This window comes from Drosophila tropicalis, unplaced genomic scaffold (assembly GCF_018151085.1).
Source record: "Drosophila tropicalis isolate 14030-0801.00 unplaced genomic scaffold, ASM1815108v1 contig_527, whole genome shotgun sequence".
Taxonomy (NCBI): Eukaryota; Metazoa; Arthropoda; class Insecta; order Diptera; family Drosophilidae; genus Drosophila; species Drosophila tropicalis.
This window is the reverse complement of record NW_027172999.1, coordinates 1,029,546-1,043,101: the sequence shown is the minus strand read 5'-3', so window position 1 is coordinate 1,043,101 and position 13,556 is coordinate 1,029,546. Positions and strand designations below refer to the sequence as shown.

Below are 13,556 nucleotides of genomic sequence, written 5' to 3'. Positions count from 1 at the left end.
TTCTAGTGAAATCAATCTTCTAAGCAGTGCTGCAATTGGCAAACGAAGTTTTCATAAGTATTAGCGTTTTATTGTAGGCTCATTTACAAAAGTGAGCTTGAGTTGCAAAGACGTTGATAAAATTAGAAGTTCAGTTTAAAGTTTCGTGACATCAAGTTTTAATAACAATATACTATTCATACATGCAAATGCTGCCATAACAGTGACATACAAATTTAGAATCACATTCACGTTGTTAAATAAAGTTACCCCAAATGTGAAGAAGACACCAAATATAACAAAGAATTTAGAATCGCTCTCACGTGCTGAATCAAGTTCACTTTAATATCAAGAGGATTAACGTAATAAAGGTTTGTTACAAAATATTTGAAAAGAACATATATGTATATAAATATGTATATATATATATAATATATATGTATATATGTGTGTTAATATATATACATATATTTATATATATATATGTGGGTATGTATGTATATGCATTTTTTTTTTTTTTTTTATATTCATTTTTTATTTACAACCAATATTTCATTTACTTCATATATGTACATAGTTAGTTATTGGCGGTGTGACAAGCTACTGCGGGACTACCGCGAGGTATTGCTTCGCAGCGGCCGGTTTAAACTAAACCTTTTAAACTAAACCTCCCTTCTCGGCCTCTCTAGTCGCCGTTGTTCGAACATGACGGCTGCCGCAAACTCGTACACTGCCTCCCATGCGCGATCGTTTTCTAACATCAGAGGCACCAGGTTCTCAATTGTGATGCGCGTGCCGATCCTGGACTCCAACTCGAGTCTCCGTGCTTCATATCGAGGGCAGTGAAATACTATGTGCCTTGCGTCCTCGACGATGCCGGCTCCGCACCACGTGCATTCGTCGGATGCCTCGTGCCCGAAACGCTTTAGATAAGCTCTGAAGCAGCCATGGCCGCTCAGAATTTGCGTCAGGTAAAACGTAACTTGCCCGTGACTTCTGCCTATCCACTGTTGTAGGTCTGGGATAAGGCAGTAAGTCCAACGGCCCTTCGCAGATTCCGTCCATCGTTGCTGCCATGAGCCACATGTTCGCCTCGTATTTCTTGCCGTATACTGGCTAAGGGCGATCGCTCAACCACCGGTTGTGTGGAGTGTAGCGCTCTGTACATCGCGTCTGCTTCGTACACTAGATCGCTGATTGGAGACCGATTCCAGCCCTCGCCTGTAGCTTTTCACCCGTAGCGCACTAGCCCAAACAGGGGCAGCGTACAGGGAAATGGATTTTGTCACGCTAGTTAACAACAGCCTTCTCTCTTGTTTGGGTCCTCTTGTATTGAGCATTATCCTTGCCAGCGCGCGTGCAGAGCTCAGTGCCTTCTGGCACGTATATTCCAAGTGCTCACGGAAGCAGAGACGTGTATCCAGCATTACACCTAGGTATTTGATGGGCCTCTTAGATGTGATGGTTTTGCCACCAACTTCTATAGAGGCGGTCTCGACTTTCTTCCTGCTGCTAATTAAAACGGCTTCAGTCTTGTGGGCTGCCAATTCAAGTCCTGCAACAGACAGCCACCGGCCAATAGTTGCAATGGCGTTGTTGCATTTTTGTTCCGCTACTGCAAGCTCCTTTTCCGTTACCACCACCGCGATATCATCAACAAAGCCGACTATGCGTGTGCCCGGATCAAAATTTAGTCTGAGGACTCCGTCGTACATGGAGTTCCACAGGAGAGGGCCCAGGACTGAACCCTGTGGTACTCCAGCAGAGATGCTATATTCCTCCGAGCCGTCCACTGTCGAGTATCGGAGGCGCCTATTTGTGAAGTAGCTGTCCACTATATGCAGCAGATTACCCTGAACGCCGAAAGAAGCCAGACTGCCCATTATACGACTCCATTCAGCCGAGTTAAATGCGTTTCTGATGTCGAGCGTCACCACCATACAGTATTGTTTGGTTCCCCCTTTCCGTCTGTTACCAGATATGGCGTCTCTGGCTGTGTCCACAACTGTGCTTATCGCGTCTATCGTCGATCTTGCCTTTCTAAATCCGTATTGGTTAGGAGAAAGTCCACCTCCTTGCTCAATAGCCTTGTTGAGCCTACGCGCTTTGAGCGATTCCAATATTTTTCCTGCTGTGTCCAGAAGACAGATAGGCCTATACGATGAGGCTTCGCCGGGGGGCTTGCCGGGTTTTGGTAGGAGCACCAGGTTCTGCCTTTTCCATCTGGATGGAAAGGTTCCTTCTCTCAGGCATGCATTGTACATTTTTATGAACACATCAGGGTGCAGGTTAACTGCCAGCCTTAAAGCTCTGTTCGGGATGCCGTCGGGTCCAGGAGCTTTCTTATTATTTAATTTGTTGACGATTTCCAACAGTTCTGTTTTCGTGCACGCTGTTATTTCTATCTCACTGCTTCGAGTTGCCAGTGGTAGCTGGACCTGTTTTTGTGGGAAAAGTGAGCTGACGATTTGATTCAGGCTCGCTGCATCAGATGGTATTGATGTTTTCCCGACATCAACGCGTTTGACCACGGTCTGGTATGCCTTTCCCCAGGGATCGTGCTCGGCAGAATCGCAAAGACGCAGGAAGCATTCTCTTTTGCTATTTTTGATTGCATGCTTTAGTTCCAGCCGTTTGCTGTGGTATTCAAGCCTTAGAGATTCAAAACTTTCTGTACCTCTTGAACGCTGAAATAGTCGCCGCGCACGGAAACACGCTCGTCTGGCTGTCGCTATATTGTCGCACCACCAATGTACAGCCGCATAGGGGCGTTTAAAAAGTTTTCGTCGTGTCATGCTAGCGTTGCAGGCTGTCTCAATGCTATGCATAATACTGTTCGCCAGGTTTTCTGCACTGTATGTATTTGCATGTGTACATGCATGTGTATGTGTGTATGCGAAAAATCACGTCAACATAAATGCCAAAAACATCTACATTCAAAGCAGCCACAAAAAGAACATCTGCCAGACGAACGGCAAGACTCATTTGTAAAGATCCACTTCATTCACCCACACACAACTATATCGACTCCAAACGTTACGCCTACAATAAGCAGCATAGCCAACAACCCAACATCTTTAAATCCAACTGACATCCTTGCCTTTATCAAGGAGCTACCTACTTTTGACGGCATCCCTAATAAACTGCAAGACTTCATTGTCAATGTGGAAGAAGTCATCACATTGATCAGAGGAACTGACCAGACACCATACAGCTCCCTTCTGTTCAGCGCCATCAGGAACATAATCGTAGGTAGAGCTAATGACGCCTTAAAACTATCCAATACTGCACTCATCTGGGATGACATCAAGGCTAATCTCATCCAGCATTATGGTAGCAAGAAAAGCAAAGCTATGCTTATTCGCGATTTACAAAACTTTCCCAAAAATGAGATCACAATTGACAGACATTTTACAAAACACAAATCAAAACTCAACTGACAAACCAAAATTATATGACGAGATATGCTTGAATACCTTTTTAATTAATCTATGAGAACCCCTTAAAACTTTAATAAAATCAAAAAAGCCACAAAATATCAAGAAAACCTATGAACATTGACGTGTCGAAAAGACCTTCTATTTGCAAAAACCAAATACTAGCCAGAATTTTCGAGCACAACCATACTTACGCCCCCAAAACATAAGAAATCAAACAAACAACAACCCCTATTCTAACAATCGAGATATGCTTGAATACCTTTTTAATTAATCTATGAGAACCCCTTAAAACTTTAATAAAATCAAAAAAAGCCACAAAATATCAAGAAAACCTATGAACATTGACGTGTCGAAAAGACCTTCTATTTGCAAAAACCAAATACTAGCCAGAATTTTCGAGCACAACCATACTTACGCCCCCAAAACATAAGAAATCAAACAAACAACAACCCCTATTCTAACAATCGAAGCCAGTTATTTAGAAATAATTCAACCATTTCTCAGCCTAACATTAACAATCAGGCTAATAATAACTACCATAATATAAATTCATCTGTAAATCCTTTCAATTCAACAGGCCCAACTAGGAACCAATTACACAATATCAATGAGCAGCAATCTTCAACTGAACTTTGTAATATTAATGACGCAGGAATTTTTTCGAAACTGCCTCCGAGAACCAACAGGGTACTTAACGAAAAAATCACACGGATCGACACTCCCTTTTATATGGATTAATTCCGTTACAACTCAACCCATAAAATTCTTAATAGATTCAGGTTCCACAAATTTATTTATAAGTCCAACCATAGTGAGCAATGTCGATCGCAAAACTCTTGATAACCCTATAACTGTACAGTCAGTGTTGAACCAACACGTCATAAAAAAAAAAAACACGATTCAATCACTTAAAGAGTTTAATATTTGTTCATTAAGGTAGACTTACTTCTTTTCGATTTTCACCCACAAAGGTTTGCTTGGGATGGATGTCCATAGAAAGTTAAAGGCCAATATTAATCTGTACTGTTTTTGTTTAGAAACTCCAAAATCATGTTTGAAAATTTGTTTACAAGACAACCCAGTAACTGAAGTACATATTATCCCAGATTCTTCAAAATCTTTAATAACCCTTCCGGTCCGGATGAAGGAAGGCAATTTCTACTCTCAATAGATAATGTATAATAAGCACTTAGAGATTTCAAAAGGACTATACAATTCAACTGAATTCGGTTAACTAACCGATATAGCAAGATGGTAATCGTAAATAATTCACTCGAAGATCAGCAATTATATTTAGAACAGCCATTAGAAACCATACCCTATGATCAAAATCACTATATTGAAATATACAATATGAATTCGGACAATCAAAGTCACATGTCCACAAATACGTTACCAAATTAAAAACCGATCACCTAAACTCCGAAGAAAAAATTGCATTAATGCAACTCTGTAGCAAGTACACAGACCTTTTTTATGACGACAATCAAAAACTAACATTTACCAGCGGTATTAAACATTATATACGCACAATTGACGACACGCCAATTTTTGTTAAATCATATCGATATCCCTACGCCTTAAAGAAAGAAGTAAAAGACCAAATAGACTCAATGCTAAAGCAAAAAATAATTAAAAACAGTTATTCGCCTTGGAGCGCCCCTGTTTGGGTAGTTCCAAAAAAATCGAACTCTTCTGAAACGCAGAAATGGAGATTAGTTTTAGATTAAACTTAACGAAAAAACAATTTCAGACCGTTATCCAATTCCAAATATAAATGAGATTTTACAACAATTTGGTAAATCTAATTATTTCTCAACTCTTGATTTAGCTAGAGGATTTCACCAGATTGAAATGAACCAAGCAGATAGGAGCAAAACTGCTTTTACTGTCGAAGGTGGCCACTTTTCATCCGTATGCCGTTCGGGTTGAAGAATGCACCTGCGACGTTCCAAAGAGTAATGGACCATGTCCTTAGAGATCTAGTAGGTTCCATTTGTTTATTATACCTAGACGACATTATAATTTTTTCACCATCTCTGCAAAAACACCTGATTGATATAAGACAAGTATTTGATAGACTCAGATCCGCTAATCTTAAGCTGCAAATCGCAAAATCTGACTTCCTTCGGAGAGAGGTTAATTTTCTAGGTCATATTGTAACTCAAGATGGGGTCAAACCTAACCCAAATAAGATAAAATCCATTCAGGAGTTCCCAAAAAAAACAGGAGACAAATTAAATCCTTTCTTGGTCTCCTTGGTTATTATAGAAAATTTATTAAAGACTTTGCCCGCGTAACAAAGCCATTAACACAACAATTAATAGGTACAAAATCAGTAACGATTGATGACAAATACTTTAAAGCATTTGAATTCTGTAACACAACATCACTTTGTAATAATCCAATATTGACCTACCCAAACTTTAAAGAACCCTTTATATTCACTACTGATGAAAGCAATTATGCCATCGGCGCTGTTTTATCCCAAAAATTATCTAGAAGCGCAAAACCTATTTCTTACGCCAGTCGCCCATTATCTGATGAAGAAACCCGTATTCAGCTACAGAAAAAGAAATGCTTGCAGTCCATTGGGCAAAAACACTTCAGGCCCTACTTATTCAGAAAAAAATTTATTTTAGTTTCAGACCACAAACTATTAACATGGAACACAGGACCATTTTCAACCAACGACAAGGTCGCCCGTTAGAAACTACAATTACTAGAATACGAATACGAATTTCAAACCAAAAAATTCTCTCAGAACGTAGTTGCAGATATTAGCGTTAACAATATAGATGTCGCAAATTTTTCAAATAACAAAATAACATCTTCTCTGTATAATCTTTCATCAAGCAAAATAATTGTCGAAAAACCACTTAATGATTTTAATTTGCAGATTGTTTTAGCTGAAGGTTCTCCTGCTTCTTACCAGGTTTCTACTCCCTTTAAAAACAAATTAAGGCGAACAATCGCAAAACCTAGACTTAACTTAGATAGTACAGTATCATTCATATCAGTAGACATTCTAAAAAAATTTTTAAAGATTAACAGGACATTAGCACTTTACTCATCAGACAGTATTTTCCAATAGTACTATATGTGTTTTCTAAACATTTTTCTCACAATAAATTATTTAAATTGCTTAGGTGTACAACTCTTTTAGATGATATCACTAATACCGATCAAGAAAAAAATATTGATGAAACATTAATGCACCTTTAAAGAAAAGTGTACTTTCCACATATGAAAAGCATAATAGCGCAAATAATAAAGGGTTGTGAAATTTGGCTCACACTTAAATACGATAGACAGCCGCAGAAACCACCTTTTGAAGTACCAGAAACTCCTTGCAAACCAATGGACATAGTCCATATAGACATATACACGATAAACAAAAACAACAGGACCTGCATAAACGTCGTTACCGCCATGAAAAATTTGTTCAGTCTTTTTGGAATACCTAAAAAAATTGTTTATGACCACGGTGCGGAATTTTCTGGCAGTATATTTAAAGATTTCTGTAGTCAATACAACATCCAATGTCATATAACTTCCTTCATCCATCCAGTCATCCAGCAACTCTCCAGTAGAACGATTACGACACTTACTGAAACCCATAGAATAATCACAGAATTAAAAAAAGAAAAATAAGCAGATTAACAAACACGAAGAAACTCTTTCGGAAACATTTCTCACGTACAATAACGCTATACATTCATCTACAAAATACACACCTTTTGAACTTTTCACTGGACGCACACCTATATTTGAACAAACAAATAAATACGACACTAATAATGAATATTTACAAAAATTAAATTTTTTTCAATTAAAATTATACCAAGAGGTAAAAGAGATTTTACATAAAAATACTAAAAGCAAACTTGATAAACTTAACGAAGCTCGGAAATCCGCAGCCCCCTTATCAACTAATGAAAGCATATTTCGAAAAAAAAACCGCAGAAATAAGTTAACGCCAAGATTTCCTAAACATAAAGTCTTACGAGATAATGGTAAAACACTTATCATCACACGCTTACAAAAAATCCATAAATCTAAAATAAGGCGAACAACAAAATAATAATTAGTATAATCTTTGCTTTTTACGGTATATGTATGTCATTCATTGTACCCAAATGCATTGTAAACAAAATACAGCATATGTTTAAACATTTGAAAAAAAATTTGTAACATAAAATGCTACCAAAACAACTAGGAAAATTAACTTTTCAGCATACCATTAGATCAGAGCCAGGCACTCATATCCCCCGGGGGACGAACACGTTCGGCTCGTCGTATGCGTGTAACCGAACGGCTGCCGAAGTCCTCACACAAAAAAATCAAGATGGATTTAGTTTTCCTCAGCATTTCGACGCAAGCAGGTCTATGTCGCTTTGTTGAGAGATGACACATGAAAAAATTGATCGCTACTTTGTTTTTTTATCTTTCTCTTGCATCAGTTTAGCTGCTGTACTCGTTTTCTTGATTTGAGGCAAAATTTTGTCAACTTTCAGTTTGCGCAGTGTAAAGCAACAAACGCAGACAAGCATGTGCACACATACAACTACATTTTTCTAGCGCTCTCTTTGTGCCGGGCCCTGCATTAGATCCTTTTGTGTTGCGTTGGAAGTGGACAACGACGGTCCGATGAACAAGCCCAAGTCACACAAGGAAAATCAGCGGCATCCACCCTGACACCCCTTTCTAAACGCATTTGCTTCATTTTGGGAAAGGAGAAGTTCCCAACCCAACACCCTGGTCACTAAATTTGGGAACGAAACTCAGGAAAGAAGACGTGGCATCGACTTTTTCCTGTTCCCAGAAATCATCATACATACATAAAACATACATACACACATGCATTAATTCGATTATAACAGACAGACTAAATGTAGAGACCCAAAAACATTATTAATAAACGACACTTCAAGTTTTTCTTGTTGTGTGTTTTAATACAAAAGAAAATATTTTCTTATTTAGTTTTTTTTTTTTTTTTTGCATATTGCAGTTACCTTGTGCTTAAGTTTGTATATGCCTCTCTTAACATTTACATTTTTTCCTTTTTATTTACATATTGGTTTATTATTTGTTTTTGATAAACCAATTTTTTTTTAATAATGTCGGTCTGTTGTAAATATTATTGCAAAAATCCCAGCAAGACCAGAGAAGAGTTTCTTTTCAATTCAAAATATTTAACATGTAGACATGATCGGACTATCCGTAATGGTGGTGGTGTTTTGATCGCTGTTGATTCAGCGTTTTCGTCTGAAATTGTCCAGTGTTCCTCAAATAAATCCTGTCCGGAATAGACGTGACAGATCACTAGACCTAGTATTTGTGTTAGATTCTTCCAACTGCGATGTTTCCAGGACTGATACCTTAGTTATCTCTGAAGACAACTTTACTAAACTTAATGAAATTTTTATACCATACACCCATAGGGTGAAATGGTATATTAAAGTCGCCAAAATGTATGTAACAGGCAGAAGGAAGCTTCTCCGACCCTATAAAGTATACATATTCTTGATCAGGATGAACAGCAGAGTCGATCTAGCCATGTCCGTCTGTCCGTCCGTCCGTCCGTCCGTATGAACACGCAGATCTCGGAGACTATAAGAGCTAGAGCCACCAAATTTGGTATGTATACTCGTGTATTATGTACATATATAGAGTTAATTGGAATTTCGGCCACGCCCCCTTACGCCCCCAGGAATCACATAAAACTATTTTTCTTAAAAAGTGTAATAGCTAGAGACATCAAATTTGGTATGCAGACTAGTTTAATAGACGCGCAGAAACTGGCTATTTAAAAATTTTTCCACGCCCACTTTCGCCCCCGCAAATTAAACAAAACTGATTTTATCAAAAACGAACAAAGCTAAAGTCACCAAATTTAGTATGTATACTGGCTTAGTATGCGCGCAGAGTATATATATTTTCATATTTTGCCACGCCCACTTCCGCCTCTATAATTAAGAAAAAACCGATTTTCTCCTGTAGTTTTTCGACTATCGCATTTAAATTCGGCAGACTAATTAATCTTATCTATTTCTACAAAACCACCAAATTTTATTGAAATCGGACAAGAAACATGCAAAATATGCGTATGAACGTATTTTACTAAGCGGTCCACAAGGCCAGAATTGGCCGTTGGCTAGTGGCGGCGCTAGAGTGCTCGTGTGTTCATAGAGTGAGCGAGATAGCACATACTATGAAACATGTAAAAACAATAGACATACATTTGGTTTTCGAAATTTGAAATATTTGTTTCACTTGGTGTATGGTATACCCAAGTCGACGAGTCGACTTACTTGCTTCATTTAAATTAATAATTGAACATGTCTGTAACCTTGCATGGCTATGATCTCTTCTATTTCTCTCTTGAATTTGCATCCCATTTGCAGCCCTTGTCTTTAACGTGAGTTATATAACTTGAAGACCGTAAAATCGAGTTACTAGTTAAAGATTAAAAAAAAAAATCGTATTGAGGTTTTTTGCAGAGGCTCTATGTAATGCAATACTTAGGTTATTGACACTGCATTCACATCTTCCGCTTTTACGTATATTTGGAAGGAAGCATATATTATTCCTCTGCATAGAAACGGCAAAAAGTCCGAGGCTTTGAACTACGAGGGTATTTCCAAATCATACTTCAATATAAGTTAAACGCAACTGCCATACCGAGCCTTTTACTTAATTGGATTTTTTAATATCTTTCTAAGCATACACAAAAGGTCCTATTTAAGTCTTCATTTCCTAAGACCATTCATGTGACCTCTGGAGTACCTCAGGTCATGTAAGAGCAGCCTTTTAAATTTCAATGGATCTAAATGTAAAATGATTGTTTTATACAGATGCACTCCATACTTGGCAACTTATTATCTTAAAGACACTTCCTAGGAGTGGTTAGATATCATCAAAAACTTAGGTGTTCCTTTGGACCATAAATTAACTTGAATCCTCATATTTCCACCACTGTTAGTAAAGCTATTAGAGTTCTTGGGTTATAAAACGATTGTCAAAGTAATTTGACTATCCGTACACAACCATAATTCTGTACACTTCATTAATCCGTCCTATCTTAGAGTACGGATCTTGCATATGGTCACCTTAATATGAGAAGCACCAAAATAAAATTGAATCTGTTCAAAAGCAATTTCTGCTTTGTGTTCGTCGCTATCTAAATTGGGATCGCAATGTCAATGCCAGTAGGCTTCTTTTAGTCAATCTTCAATTTTAATTAATCGTAGAGTAATGCTTGGTGCTATCTTTATTCATAAACTTTTAATATGTGAAATAGACTCTAGATATTGAACCAGTTAAACCTACCGTACGCCGTAGACCTACCAGAAATTTTATTCCTCTATCCTTAAGACACTGTGTTTCTAACTATTCTTTGCATAAATCTTTTCGAATCCTATGCTCTGGTTACAATTTTCTTTATCCCGTAATCAGATTAGAAGCCTCTCTTTTTTTTTAAATCTCTATTCTGTCACATTTAGCACGTAGTTTTCGTAATTAATCATATTCTAATTGTGTGTCCGTTTTATTTGTATTTGTTCACTTAAAATTTTGTTTTAAATGTATGATTCAAAGAATGTCACGTTCGAGATGTCACATGCGTACGTTCGTAACATTCAACCTAAGAAAGCCCATAAAATAGTCGTAAAGCTCTTTTATGCAAACTGGCAGCACACTCTAGGGGCATAGCAAATCAGCTCTATAGTCAAGGGAATATTATTTCCATAGCGAAGTCACACTAGACCCGGGACATAGAAATATTGTCTGATTGCCACGGATTGGATGTTAGAAATGCATTCATAACAGCCAACTGGGGATGTATTTTGGATGCACTATACAACTTTGTTGTCGCAATTATTTAGAGCTTTTTCGAAAACAGGCAACTTTAGATTTGTATAACTAACGTCAAATCCATATATTCAGTTTTTGTAGGGATACTTTAAGTCTCCGTTCTGGGGCCCCTTTTATGACGCAATCCTTTGCTTGAATCGGTCGGCGGCACAGGTGTACGCAGAGGCAGCGAAGACAGAAAGTTATATAAGATACCAACAGGCAGCATCGCACTAGCGCACTCGGAGTCTGCTGCGTGTTCAGAACTATCTCCTATGCTTGGAGTCACAACCATAAACCAATACGGGTGATGTGAAGAATTATCTTTCGACCATTCCGCAGCAGATTTTCGTCATTCTATTGTATTTTATTGTGTTGTACGTATACTGTTTGTATGTTGCCTGTTAGTTGGATAAATGAAATTACAAAAAAAACATAGGCATAGGCCTACAGAAACATGGTAGATGGTGACTGTGGAAATCGGAATTTCACATCCACCGTTAACCCTAACCATTCGCCATAAATGAATCGAGTAGGAAAAGGGATAAAGTAAATATTTACTATAATTATAAGTATGATGTAAAAATTACCTGTAATCCATGAATCATAAGTTTTACAATTGTTGGTGTTAAATATCGAGCTTGATTCATAGTGACGTTTGTCCAGTCCACAATAACCACAAAACCAAGAGCTTGATTCTCCACATTATCTAATAGTTTGTCTATTGTTAATAAAAATGATCGATATAAGTCCAGCAAAGTGTATTTTTGAGGAATCCAATTAGCTGCCATAAATGTAATTATTTTTCTGCCTTTTCTATCCCGACTTTTAAGAACTCTGGGATTTCCATCTCGAAGTGACAACTCTATCTTATTGTCGAATATGGTCATATTCTTTAGCCAACTTTTATTTTGGCCTTTAAACTTAAAATATTTTACAAATTGCTGATGCGCATTAACTATACTGCCATCATTCGCAAACAAAAATCGACTTAAAAACGTGTCATCGTCAAAGCAGGATATATCCAAAGGCACATTTTGACTATTTGAATATATTTTACTTTTGAATAATTTCAATGCCATTTTGAAATCATCTGGGTTATATAAATTCGATCCACATTTGATTTTGTCAAAAGAACCATTTCTTTTTTTGCCGTCAACGTATTCAAAATCTTCCATCTAGAACTGAAAAATAACAGGGAAAACACAGAAACGGAGTTAGCTTTGTTATGCAAAAAGGGTATATTAATTTTGGTCAGAAGTGTGCAATGCCTAGAACGAAGCAACTCCGACCATACAAAGTATATATATTCGTGATCAGCACGACGAGACGAGTTCAAATAGCCATGTCCGTCCGTCCGTCTGGATCAACGCAAACTCCTCCTAGACCGTAAGAGCTGCATGTAGGCTTTTATATACTGCAGGGGTTGTATATCTCGGATTCAGCCGGATCAGACTACTTTATCATATAGCTCCCATACAAACGCCAAAGTCACGAACAGTGACTTTTCTGATTACACTGTGATAGTTTTTTTCAAAAAAAAAAAAAGACATGGCAAAATTCGATGCTTTCACCCTATTTCGGGTCCTGCGAATCGAACTGCATCATTAGTTTTTTAAGTTATCACGATGGTTTCATACAAAATTTTTTGCGGAAGTTTTTCATCGAAGTTGCCATTTTTTCGAAAAGGATGTTTTTTTCATTTGCTTCTAACTTCTAAAATATTCATTTTTTTTAAAAACTTTCTTTAGCAAAGTTTCTTAGAATTGAAAGAGCTACAAATGTTGTTATTTTTCAAAAACTAAAGAACTACAGTTAGTTTAATTTTGTTAACATATCTAAAAAAAAATTCAATTTGATTATGTGGTTATATTATAAATCGTAAATTTGATAGGTCTGGTGTCTCTTCTGCTGCCATTGAGCAAAATAAATTCTCATATAATGATCAAGCTTCAAATGGAATAATATCAATTTTAGCAAAATGCGAGAAAGAAAACATAAAAAAATTTGGTCAAGATTCGATTATTTTTACATTTTGTCCCAATGCTCGGGAACGGACGGATTTAGAGGCTAGATAACTTCCCAACATTTGTAGCTCTTTCAATTCTAAGAAACTTTGCTTTTTTAAAAAAAATGAATATTTTAGAAGTTAGAAGCAAATGAAAAAAACATCCTTTACGAAAAAATGGCAACTTTGATGAAAAACTTCCGCAAAAAATTTTGTATGAAACCATCGTGATAACTTAAAAAACTAATGACGCAGTTCGATTCGCAGGACCCGAA

At 37.2% G+C, this 13,556-nt stretch overlaps 1 long non-coding RNA gene across 1 annotated transcript in view; it reads right to left on the bottom strand.

The window, feature by feature from the left end:
* LOC137574986 (uncharacterized) overlaps window positions 1-12,002 on the bottom strand; it is an 81,817-nt gene extending 69,815 nt beyond the window's left edge. The window contains exon 1 of the long non-coding RNA XR_011032104.1: window positions 11,864-12,002. This is a non-coding gene — a long non-coding RNA (uncharacterized lncRNA). The remainder of the gene's footprint in view (window positions 1-11,863) is intronic.
* Between the last annotated feature and the right edge of the window lie 1,554 nt (window positions 12,003-13,556).